The sequence below is a fragment of the Hippocampus guttulatus genome, chromosome 3 (genome assembly GCF_054856545.1).
Source record: "Hippocampus guttulatus isolate MCC_2025c chromosome 3, RoL_Hgut_1.0, whole genome shotgun sequence".
Classification (NCBI taxonomy): Eukaryota; Metazoa; Chordata; class Actinopteri; order Syngnathiformes; family Syngnathidae; genus Hippocampus; species Hippocampus guttulatus.
This window is the reverse complement of record NC_141263.1, coordinates 8,802,652-8,816,004: the sequence shown is the minus strand read 5'-3', so window position 1 is coordinate 8,816,004 and position 13,353 is coordinate 8,802,652. Positions and strand designations below refer to the sequence as shown.

Sequence of the window (13,353 nt, the reverse complement as noted above, 5' to 3'; positions counted from 1 at the left end):
CTGTCATTTCTACGAAACGCAATCTGTGTATGCGTGTCCTCACAGCACATTTATCTTTCTCAGCAAACGGGGTACATGATGCCAAGTGCATGCACAGACGCACAGTCGGTGATAAGTGGCAAGAAGAGCAGTTTATTAGAGTTAAGAAGCAATAACCCTTTTCTCAACTGTAAAATAGAACGAAGACGGATCGATGGGATTCCGCAAGAGTCGGCCCCAGACGAGTTTTTGTTTTTTTTCCACTCGCTGAAAAATGTCTCTTGGCTTCAGAGGGCGCTTAAAAGAACAGCCTGACCTTGTCGTCAATCTTGCCATGGGAGAGTACAGTAAAACCTTTAATAGGCAGTTGGGATTTCGGGAAGGACACATGAATTGTAGTGTACGGCTTCAGACCTGACTGATAATGGTGCGTACGGAACCTTAAGCCCCTATCCCAGCGGCGAACAACCGCAAGGGTTTTCGGAGGCAGAGAATGTTGTTTTACCGTCAGAGTTCATCGGGGTTCATTCAAGGCCACAAACATTTGCCAAACGGTCATCAGACATTTGCCCGGATCTTTCTTGTCGCCAGGTCATTTTGAACACGTCCATGCACTCCACACAGGAAAGCTGGGGTTAGATTCAAACCCACAACCCTGTACTGTGAAGTGGACGTGCTAACCAGTCCCCACAGTGCCGATAGGTAGATGGACAAATGGACGGATAGATAGATGGATGGATGGATAGATGGATAGATAACAAAAGATTGTCGTGGTTATCGTCAACGTATTGGTTTGGAGAAGCAAGAAGTTACCGCTTGTCATATCGGCTGAAAAATATCAGTTTGTGCATCGCTACTGGAATTGTATTTATTTATTTAGTTTTTACATGTTTGCAAAAATTCGTGCAAATCAACGCTGCGACAGGAGATAGACACACAGATATGAGCTAACTGGATAACCTCGACATCCGTCACCTTTCCTTCCAAGTGTTGCCCCATTTCTCATGCTATGCTTTAATTAATCTTTAGCTGCTTGAAGTCTGTCTCCACCCTCCTATTCCTTTTTCATCTTTCCAGCTCATTTTTCAGTGTGCCCTGTTGTTTGCTCAAGGGGGCCATGCTGCTTCTTGGTTCTTATCTCTTTAGCAGCACATCTGCAGATGCTATCGCTTGCCCTGTTGCTGTGATTTGGTTCCAGCTGCGCAAGAGCAAGGCGATGGAAAATTAGATGAATGGAAGCTCGGGCAAAAGGAAGATGGAACTCCAAGTGATACAGAAAAAGAGAATACAGGAGACCATTGAATCAAAATGCTCAGATATGCCAAAAATTTAGGAATTGACACATTCTATTTTTATTCTTTTTAAATATAAACATTCATGTGTTTTGTGCTGCTTTCACTCCCAAAAAGGCCTTCCAATCCCACCCATTTTGAAAGAAAATATGATAGCATCTTAGACAGCAAATTGCAATTTGAGAAGTTACACCCTTTGAACTAGGTTATATTAAACTAAGTGTGTGCTCAGAGTAGGCTATTCGAATTGTGGTTGAGCACACTTGACACATAAAATCCAAGACCTCTGATTAGTATTCGTGCCCTGATGTGTACTCTTGGCAGGTACACATGCCCTCTATGGAACACGCAGTCACGCCAGGGCGCATGTGCACCCACAATATACAGTATCATGTCGTATGATTAATGTGATCGGCCCTCTTGCCAGTTTTTTTATGAGGACCACCACCTGGCACAACAGAAATAAACTGCTAGAAATCAGTCAAAGTAAGTCAATGTCAGGGAAGCAGCAGTAATTAGCGGTGTATGATGAGCTGATTAAGCTGTGTGAGCCCAGCATGAGCACTAGCCTAGCACTATCCTTTTAACCCCCCCCCCCCAAAAAAAACCCCACCAAAAAACAAAAAAACAAAAATGCATGTACATTTAATCCAAAAAACGTGTTTTGTGAAACTCCAATATTTTCATTTTTAATTTTAAACTACCGGTAATGAGTGGTATTAAAATGAGCTTGTCACTATTCTATCAGATCATAAATAATCATAAATACAGAGGGTTTACTATCCAGACATGACATTCCAAGGTGACAGATGGTGTATAATGAATATTTACTGTAATTATGACTTGAATACTGTGTTAGGTAGATAGCGATCGACAATAAGAAGGTCCGACTTCGAAATTTGGCGAGAGTGAAATAGAACTCGGTTGTAACCAAGGGATTTCCATTCCTCATCTTAATGTGTTCATGTCATTGAGGCTCGGTCAAAGGTTTCATGCATTAAGGCAGTATGCAAAGTTGAATTGTGCTTCGTAATGTAATCTGATGTTTACGTGATATCAGATCAGCGATGTCAAACTCATTTTTGTCACGGGCCACTTTGGAGTTACGTCTTCCCTCGGAGGGCCGTTATGAATAAATGTTTACGTAATTATCTCATTGTATTATTACTTGTGCACAACAACTTGATGTGATGGATTATCAGTTTTGTAATCACTCAAGTCAACTATCTGTTTTTTAAATTAGGTTTAAAGTTTCTTTTATTCAAGATATCGGTGTCTTTTGGTGAAGAGAAAAACTCTTAGCGAGCTGACACTTTCGGATGTCACTTCGGTCTTCATCGAACCTGTCACTGCTTCCTTGTGACGCATCTTGTTTGTTCGATTATTGTTCAAGTGAGTGTAAACAGGGTAACAAAATGATTGCTAAACTTCAACGTTATTTATTACACAATCACAATTTGACATTTCAGTTCAGACTTTAGCAAGAATTATGTAAGTTGACACATGAATTGCTTTTGCGGGCTCCATAAAATGATGTGGCGGGCCGGACCTGGCCCCAGGCCTTTGCAATTGACACCTGTGTATCAAATCATTGATGGAGGACATACTGTACAAAAAAGATTCTTTGTCTTAGTGTAAACATAGTAATCTGATTAATGTTGCGTGAGTGAAATTAGAATAAGAATGAAATGATGAATCTCTTTACAAGCAGCGCCATTTTGGGAGAAAACATGAGTCAGAGCTCAAAATGGGCAAATCAACGATGATTACCATAGCTCAAGAGTAAACGCTCAATCGTTTGTTAAAAACACACCTGCACGCACGCACACACATGGTTTTATTTCTGAATTAGTATTGAGATACTGTATGCAGGAATGGTATCAAAGTCACAATTTTAGTATCTTGCTAAGACTATGTGAGCATATATCTGTATAAAGACTGCGGGAGATGGTTATCATTGACCTTGGTGCAAAGGATGTTCTGCACCTTCAGAGTCACACGTACACACTTACAGAGACAGCACAAGAGATGTTAACGATGCAGTCAATTGTACAAAAGGCAATTCTGTGCTCCTGTGCACATGGAAAAATGAGTTTGGCATGTCCACAGCTTGTCTCCACCAATCAAAACGGCATGAAGATGGGTGCGTGGCGCGGAGAGGAGTCTTAACACCCTCCCCAGGGTCGTTTCACACAGAGTTCACTGGGGCTCGGTCAAAACAAGCATTACACGCACATCCGTGGCTTGACTGTAGTGAAGTGGCATGTCCCTCTCTTGCTTTCAACCTTCCCCATTCATCCGCCCTCAGCATTGCTTCCAACACACACATATGTGTGCATTAATAGGGATTTCCAGTTTCACCCTGCATGAATGGTTATACAGACCGTTTATATATGGGCTTTTATTTTGTACCTTTCTCTCCGCAGCATGCACAGGACAATCATCATGCATTCATTCAGTATTTGTTTCACCATTACAGCTTTTAGAGCTACACCATGTCTTGCTGTGTGGGTTTCAGCAACAAAGTAAATGCAAATGAACTCTCCATGACGGATTCTCTCGTAAGATACTGGCCTTTCTAAACCTATTTTGGTCACTTTTGAATTATCACAATGTAATTCAGTAAACTAAAATACCTGTTGTAGTGGCAAAGAAAATAATAAATGTTTTGGAAGGGATGACCTCTCATACCATGAGCATGTAAGCACCACCTCTTCACCGCCATCCTAAAACCACGAGGCCACAATGAAAAATTGGCCTGATCTCTGAAGCATAAAAAAAACAAACTGAGAATTTAGCACCTTGGTTTCTTCACTCCATCTGCGTACAGTATAATGTGTTCCATCAGTGCAGAACGTAAAACAAAATACTCACAGTTGTACAAGATTTCTGTCTCCTCAGCAGAAGCCAACCAATTTTAAATATGTATCTTCAACATGATTTATTTAAATGAAGAGTAGCCAAACCAAACCCGACTTTCTGTTACCACACTTGTGTACCTTCTTTGGCCACTCTACTTTAAAGTGCTGCTGGGTAACATCATTACCAGGAATCAGCTCCCCAAAACAAGAAGCTATCATGGGAACATCAGTATGTGCATCATTATTTTTGGAAGCTATTCTATGCATAATTATTCCAGAGCAGGTGGTTAAAAAGCCCTTGAAACTCTGAAAAACACCCCCGCGACCAGACTACCTAATTCGTCCAACTGTTTGAGGAACAAAAGGACACTTTTCAAAAGAGTTCCCCGCAGAATTGGGAATCGGCAAAAAACGTGTGAGAGTCGAGTCTTTTTCAGGGTTCAAATGCTCTATGAAGGCCAATTTAGCTTTGAAACGTGATCATTTTGATGTGGATACTCCCAAAACTGCCTCTCACATGCTTGGATGGGCAGGAGCAGATGAAAGGATGCAGACACGCATACTAGACTGTAACAGGCTCGATACACGCGGGTGACCTATTAAAGTCTAATCTTGAATAAATCAGTATTTTTGATGGCATGAAAATTATTCAAACATGATGACCTTCACAGACACCTGATCTCAACTCATCTGTGGAGCTATGGGAGATCTTGAACCAGTGTGCGACACAGGTCTCTCTGTTTTTATCCTCATAAAACCAAATAATAGAATATCGGTCCAATTTCCATTTAATCTCATCGAAATTAATCTGATTATGATCCCTTAAAAGAATATTCAACGAGCAGAGTTGCAGAGAATTTATAATTCAAGCTGAGGTGCATTGACCTTCCAACCACGGAGACACAAAAAAGGAAGGATACTTGAGCTGAAGTCAGACTACACGAATGTAGCCCGACTTTCCGCCGACAGATGTGTCGCAGACAAACGTAGTATCATGTAGTCGATTCGAAGTTGTCTTTACACGTTCTAGCCTGCGTAGTGCGACATACTCAACGATTGGTCGTGAGGCGTCTGGGATTCTTCATGACCACGGTGACCAAAATCGGGCATGCCAGAATTTTGGGTCACCCTGCCACATAGTGTGTCCTACGTCGTCCTTTGATCGGTTCTTTTACATTGACCAATAGGAAGACAGTGCCCTCCTACTTATGATGAGAAACTGGACGGGGCGCACACAATCACAAATGTGGTGTACAGTATTTAAAAAGTGACTTGAACAAAAGGGGAATTATTGGAAAGTATACATTGCATTTCAACTCATGCTATGTTTGCTAACTGAAAAGCTAATACCTGATAAGCAAACATTCGTTTTTATCGAGTTCTTTTTTGGGAATCAACAGTCCATACCACCCTGTCCCCACCATCCAAGAATGGATCCATAGTCCCCCTTTTCCTCTCTCTCTCTCTCTCTCTTTTTGTCTCTTCTGAACAGAAAACAAATGCACATGACTGCCTGTCCTGTCTTCCCAACGGACCTGCGCCGATGGACTGATTCTTGACGGAACCACGCAACTCTTGGGCAGGGTCTTGTTGTGTGACATTTCATCCTATCCAAGACACTGAACGATATTTATCTTGTAGTCTGGTCGGGCGAACGACAAAAAAAAGCCATGTAGTTCAACAAGGCCCCTTTAAAGACGGAAAGGAAGTTAAAATCAAAAGCCTCTTGTCTGGTCCTTTGTAAACGCTGATTAAGAGGAGTTTTTGAAATTGCCCAATTTTGGATGAGATTCCTTCCACGTAACACAACTCACTGTTCCAAGACATCTACACGTTGGTGAGAATGATGCCTGTAAATCTAAACTTAAAACCTTATACGAGGCATAGCCCAAGGGAATGACTGAGCGCTAAACCTTGTTTTATGGAAAAATAAAAAAAAAGTGTATTTGAAAAGAAAAAATCTTCACGTACTAGGTTATTCATGTGGAATAGATAAGTGCTAAGTGGAAGAAGATGGAGGTATGGGAAACGTAAGTCTGAATAAGGTAGATGGCCCAGTTTCATATCATTGCACAGCTAATGGCATTACCAGACGGATGTTTCAAACCTCACAGTTAATGAACCAACGCTGTCTATTGACAGCCAGAAATAATACAAATGTACCAATTCAAAGACCATAATGATCATCGTATGCTATACAGCACAGAGAAGATTTAAAAAAAAAAAAAAAAAAAAAAAACGCTGGATGAGAGCTGCACAGTTCCAGTTGATTGACATGTTTGTGTATGAGTGTGTGTGGTTTTTTTTTTTTAAATTTAAGTCATTGATTGCTGTCTAGATCTAGTAGCATCAGTATGTTGTGTCAATCTATGTTTGTTCATACTGTGTGACAGGACTAAAGTCGATGTTTTGATGGGCTATTCAACAATTATACCTATTGAAAATAAATTCAAAGTGAAATCTGCAAACTGGTGTCAAACTCAAGAGGATTTGTTTGAAGTCAATCCCCTTATGTAACGGAACGAGCAGCTCACATACAAGACAATGTTTCCGAGGTGATCTAAAAGATTTTGGCTAATTAAGATGTCAAGCTAGCTGGCAGACAGTTCCTGACACCCTTATTCCATCCTCCAGATCCTACGTGAAAATGAGAGTATCGGTAGTTAAAGTAATTCTTCAAGGTTGTGTAGATGGTATTAAGTAAAAGTATCAATGATCTCTCTCTCTCACATTCTCACACACACACACACACACACACACACACACACACACACACACACACACACACACACACACACACACACACACACACACACACACACACACACACACACACACACGCGCCAACATACAAAGATTCCATTTGTTCCTGTCCAAAATGTATGGACAGACAATTTATAATTACGCTACACTCGAGATTGCAATCTCAACTCAAACTGTTAATCAAATTAAGAGCTCCTCTTACAGTTGTACCCTTTTTAGATACTCTAGCGCTGTGGTTCTTAACCTTCTTAGAGGTACCGAACCCTACCCGTTCATATGCACCTTCACAGAACCCTTCATTAGTGAAAAATAAAAAATGTTTTTTTTTAACAAATTTAAGACATTAACAAAACACATTTATTAAAAACAGAAAAAAGTAAATAAAATTACATGGCATAAGTATATGTTTTTAAAATTGTATAACGTACTACCACGACAGTCACACGGTGAATACTGAACAAACTAAATTTCACGCAGCACTGATTGGACAAGCAGTGTATTTTTTTTTTCATGACAATTGCTTTCAGCAAAGTGAGGAATGAGTTCCAGAGGTTAAACTTCCCCTGATCCTCTCTGTTACACCTCTTCCAGTCTAGCTGCTTTCACACTGGCTTGCCAGCAAACCAGCGCATCAGCGGCATAACAGTATTGCCAGGATTTATTCCCGTCCGTTTCAAACCCACTGAAGCAGCTTATTATCGAGATGTGCGGCGACATTGGCGCAACAATTATTTTGAACACAATGCAGCATGGAAAGCGAGTCTTAGGTGTTAAAACGTATCATGCTGGTCAACTTCAATCACAATCGCGCCTTGGTCACTTTAAGCTGGCCAAGATAAAGTTGACAAAATGTCGGCTTTGATGGCATGTGTAAAAGGTGTTATTGGCTGCATTAGAGAGCCTTAATAAATTTATTCCTGCTAATGCTGCTTCTCAAATTAATTTTAAGTTCAGTCTCTCGCCCAGGTTCCTCATAAATGTAGACACACATAGGCACAAAGCGAGAAGGGGTCTGGAGAGACGAGATAGGGCCATCCCAATCAGCCTCCTTACCTACTCGGAAGGTGTAATCAATCAGTGGATGTCACTAAAATGGAGCCTATTTTTTTTTTCTACGACCAAAAAGACTTCCTGCCAACACTGTTCTCCCGAGACGGTAAAAAGATGGATTCTTCTCTTGCTCCATCCTGGACTTGGATCTCACGTCATATTTTCTCAACCTCTGTGCAAAGGTACAACTACTGTTTGTGTCTGTTGCACCTCCGCATCTGGCCAGAACGTGTCTGCACAGTTTTCTATTCTTAACATAATTTTCTGTCTGGTTTTCATTACTCGATCTCCAAGGGTAGATGAATACAATACATGCTGATTTATATAGCACTTTCACAACAGCCGCAGCTGTAACAAAGGGCTTAACAAAACAGTTAACATAAAGTAAAATAATAAACACGAATGTTTTCACTTTTCAGCTCAATCTGAGATTAATGCTCCTTTAGTGTTGAAACGGTCTCTCTATTGCTTTTCTACACTCGCCTCTGCCAGAGAAAGATAGAAATCAGGGTAATGGAACATCATTTCGAAGCTGACCCCGATTCCTGTTCAGAGCCGTTTGTCATGTCAATGACCTGGCACTCGAAAGCAAGACAGTACATAAATGTTCAAAAAAGGCCTACACGTTACAAATCTGTAAATGAATTTTACCGATGTAAGTCAAGTCAACTGTATTTATAAGGCATGCATTTTTATTTTCTCTTTGATATTTAGGCTAATTGGGACCTGATGAGTGTAAAAACAAAGAATTATCTTTTTACATGATGTAACGTCCTCGTAAGTGGACGCCAGGCCCTTGTAGTCCAAAATTTAACAGTGTAGTCTTGAAAACCAAAAACGTCATGTCCACACATGTGGACGCCAGTTCCCAGGAGGGGAACTGTTTGGTGCCACTTTCAAACATCCATCGCTGCATACAAAGTGCTGAACATGGAGCAATTTAACATATACAATAAACAGTCAAACAAATCGGTAATAAAGACAGTAGAAAGCACCAAACAGTAAAACCAAGAACAAATCTAAGTCATGCTGAGTCGAATGCCAAAGAATACAAGTGAGTTTTGAGGAGGGTTTTGAAGATGGGCAGCGAGGAGGCTTGCCGAATGTTCAGTGGGAGGTCATTCCAGAGAGAGGGACCAGCAACAGAAAAGGCTCGATCCCCTCTGAGCCTCACTTTAGTTCTTGGTACTTCTAATAATGTCTGGTCTGCAGACCTGAGGCGCCGGGCAGGTGTCTAGGGGCGGATGAGCTCAGAGAGGTAAGGTGGCGCGAGATTATTCAGAGATTTGAAAACAAATAAGAGGATCTTGAAATTAACTCTAAAATGTATGGGGGGCCAGTGAAGGGATGCCAGAGAAGGCGTTTGTGTGCTCCCTCTTACGAGTACCAGTCAAGAGGCGAGCAGCGGCATTCTGGACCAGCTGAAGGCGCTTAATGGAGGACTGGCTGACTCCAAAGTAAAGGGCATTGCAGTAATCGAGCCGGGATGTGACAAAGGCATGAATTACTGTCTCAAAGTGTTCATTAGAGAGGAGAGGTTTTATTTTGGCCAGCTGTCTAAAGTGAAAGAAGCTGGATTTAACAACGGCGCCAATTTGCCTATCAAGTTTGAAATCACTGTCCAGTTTAAGGCCCAAGTTTGAGACTGTTGACTTAAGATAAGGAGACAGGGGGCCCAAGTCTACAGGATGGGATGTACAAGGGCCACTGGGACCAAACAGTATCACCTCTGTCTTCTTTTCATTGAATTTTAAGAAATTTTGTGCCATCCAGGTTTTGATTTCTTCCAGGCAGGATAGGAGTGGCCTTAATGAGAAGGCGTCTTTTTTGCTCAGTGGGACATGGATCTGGCAGTCATCTGCATAGCAGTGGAAGGGAATACCATGTTTCCTTAAGATGGAACCCAATGGGAGCAGATACAGCGAGAACAGCAGAGGCCCCAGAATTGAGCCCTGTGGAACACCACATGACAGGGGAGCAGTGCGTGACTCAGAGCAGCCAAGGCTGACACAAAAGGTTCTGTCAGCTAAATAGGACCTAAACCACTCAAGAGCACTACCGCCACTTTGAGGTGATACCTGTCATCCAAACAGCCAGACTGGTTGATTATAAATGTGCCAATAATGAGTAACTTAGAGAAGAGGCTCCGCTCTATGCAGCTTGTAGCTACTACCCATAAAAATTGTATAGAGCACGTTAGCTTAGCGCCTAGCGTTCATGAGCGCTTGGAAAACATGAACTCAGGTAGGATGGCTGACTGTGGGATGTGAACAGGACACGTTTTCAACCAGCTCGGAACTGATTTGATTGTATTTATTTTAAGAGCTCTGTGATGGTCATGTAGCCTCTTGCTTGTGCACTTTCCCACTGTGCAAGTTTGAAATAAAGTGTATTTGTGTACAAAAAAGTCAATTTTCCACACCTTAAATTAATGTTACTTTCTCATGTCTGATATCACACATATCCTTTTATATACATCAATTTAAAGTTTGGAAGTCTCAACCTAAACTAAGAGGAAATATTCTCTTTCTAGTGGTTCCTGGGAGAACGAATGACATGTTTGTGCTGCTGTTTTATGGAGACTGGTAAGCAATTTCTTCTCTTTATGAGTAAGCACGGCGGTCACAGTGGAAGTGCAATCCAAGGGAGTGTGTGTCTTTAGGCCATTGGGTGTGTTTGAGTTGTGCAGAGGAATGAGAGCATAATAAAGAAATAGAGGCTAGGAGAGGTAGTAAAGAGAAGAGATGGGGGATGTTGAGTCATTGAGGAAAAGAGTCAAAAATAGCAGAAGCCAGTGAAAGTAGCTGGACGAGAGAAAACTGCAGAGGGATTAATGTGGACAGTCCAGTCTCCCAGCTGCCATTAAGATGTCACTCTGGTTTACATCAGCCTGTGCATGCAGTACGTAATTGATGAATGCAGAAGACAAACGTGTTGCAATGTTAAGAAAGTGAATTAGATGTTTGTATTTATTATTTGTATTATTTGAGAGTCTTTAATAACCTAATTCCTGCCGTGGGCTTCAATTTAAAATGAAAGATAAAAGTTAGGTTTATTCTTACCTGGAAGATTCTACACAAAGCTCATCAACAATAACACACACAAAAAAAAGCAGAATTTGCACATTTCCGCAATATTGATCAAACCATTCAATGAGGAAGTGAAAATTAAGTTGACAATAATCTTCCTTATTGCTTTATTGCATTATAATGATTCTTGCTTTAATTGGTTGATGGGCTGAGATTTCTCTCAAACTAGCACGAACCAATTTTCCAAGTAACAATTTTGGACTGTAAAAAACGGTGGTGTGGGGTGGGGGTGGGGGGGTAAAGAGACCATGGAAGGACAACATTTTGGCCCAGCTTGCTTGCCAATAAAAATACAGTATATGAATTGAAAATAAATGAGAAGTATGTACAGTGTCTACAGTTTTTTAAATGTGGTTGAGACGAGGGCTCAAGTTCTTCCAAACCAAACTCACCCAAGCTTTGCGAACTCAGGCCCAGTCAAGCTGGAACACAAAAGGGCCTTTCCCCAAACTGTCTAAAAATTCTTGGTAAGATGAACAATTCAGATTCGGAAGGAATTAAGCCCACCTTATCATAAATCGACTGATTAAAACTTGTGCTTTAATACTTTTGTCCTTAAAGATGAGAAACATGCATGGAGGTGAAATGATAATGCAGGAGCCTAGCTGGCTGCAATGTTAACACAAGAGAATCCAGCATTTGGAAATAGAGGGACTTCAATTTGATGACACAGTAGTTAATGTTATTGACGACATGAAACACATGAGTACTACCATTTATCGCTAGTTAGCATCTCTGCGGGTATTGGGGGAGTGAGCTTTTATGAAATGCAAATCTCTCACTGCCCTAGCTTGTCTCCATGTCCACACGGAAACAGAGGTGATCTAGACATGGACTTGTCTCAAGAAATGTGTGTCCGGAATAAAAACACTGAAATGCTGTAGTAGAGTGTGTGTGTGTGTGTGTGTGTGTGTGTGTGTGTGTGTGTGTGTGTGTGTATATATATATATATATATATATATATATGCCAGGCCCAAGTGGTGCTGTAACACTGCCCCAGAGAGCCATGAAAACCAGAATAAATATCTCAAACAAACTCATAGGACTGAAGGCGATATTTGTGTGCACTGAATTTGTGTGGAATTTTTGCTGAAAAAGCCATATTATGATAAGGAGTTTTGGCAGCACGAATGCAACACCGTAATACGACATTGTTGTTTTTCATGTTGGTGCTGTTCGTACACAGACAAATCGGTCCTCAATAAATGTTGACGTAGTCATCACATCATCCTATGAATTTTTAAGAAATGGTAGCCTTAGGGGCATGACAATTAAAAAAAAAGGATTAAAGAATCTGGTGACACCCCTAATACCTTCAAAGGGCATCCAGCTCTACCAAAGCTGTTTAAATATGAGAAGACACTTAACGCTTCATGTGTGTTGCTTCATATTGATTTCATGGGATTATTAGTAGCTTGTTGTCTCTGTACACCAAAGTACTGTCGTGAGAGAGGAAGAGGAATGTTGTGAGAAAACCCAGGGATATAAAGAGTGAAATATCAGAAAGTGCATGTGAGGGGGTCAGGATTTGGCCCAAACAAAGGCATGCCAGAGAGAAGGGACAGAATTAGCTCTGCTTTCTCAATTGGGGGTTTCCCCTTTAATAGCAGTGAGGTGTGACTCAATTTGAGCAATTCTGAAGGGCTGAGTTCAAAGCCTGACAGTGGGAGGAGGGCATCTGTGTGGGAGAACAGCAGACAGTTAAGATGGGGTTTCTCATTAGCAGTGGCGCTTTGTGTCCTGGCTATCACCGCTGCACACCACTCATTGGCTTTCTGCCCTATAATTCCTCTCCCCCGCCTTTTTATCACTAAGACTCAAACTGAAGACATAATATCGCTCCCCCGAGCCCCCAAACATCCTCCTTTATGAGAGTCTGTGTGCAGTCCCATGATTTCTGACTGTACACAAGCTAAACCAGCTAAAGGAGGACACATGACAAAGCACAAAGAAGGCAAGGAACAATTATTCACTGAAGTTACATTGGCATTAGAATAAGGTTCCAAAAATAAATTCCTAATTTTCGTGCAAATATAATAATAGCTGCTATTCAGCAAAATCAAAATATTAACGCTGACCCCATGGGAATTGCAATTCCCTCAGAATATACATATGAAGAGAGCCAGATATTGCCAGACTAAAATCCCAAAGAAAGCAATTTTGGACTCTGAAATGATCACGGCACATAATTGCAATATGAGCATAACGTGCAAATATAGAACGCCACGCTACCATTTAGCCTTCATGCTAAATAACCAGTTAGCGCTTTTTTAATGTATTTATTCAGAATTACTGTTGCTGTTAGATTACGCTTTTTCA

At 41.1% G+C, this 13,353-nt stretch overlaps 1 protein-coding gene across 2 annotated transcripts in view; it reads right to left on the bottom strand.

The window, feature by feature from the left end:
* Window positions 1–13,353, bottom strand: part of neo1a (neogenin 1a) — a 155,716-nt gene that overhangs the window by 81,705 nt on the left and 60,658 nt on the right. The gene's annotated exons all lie outside the window — the stretch shown is intronic.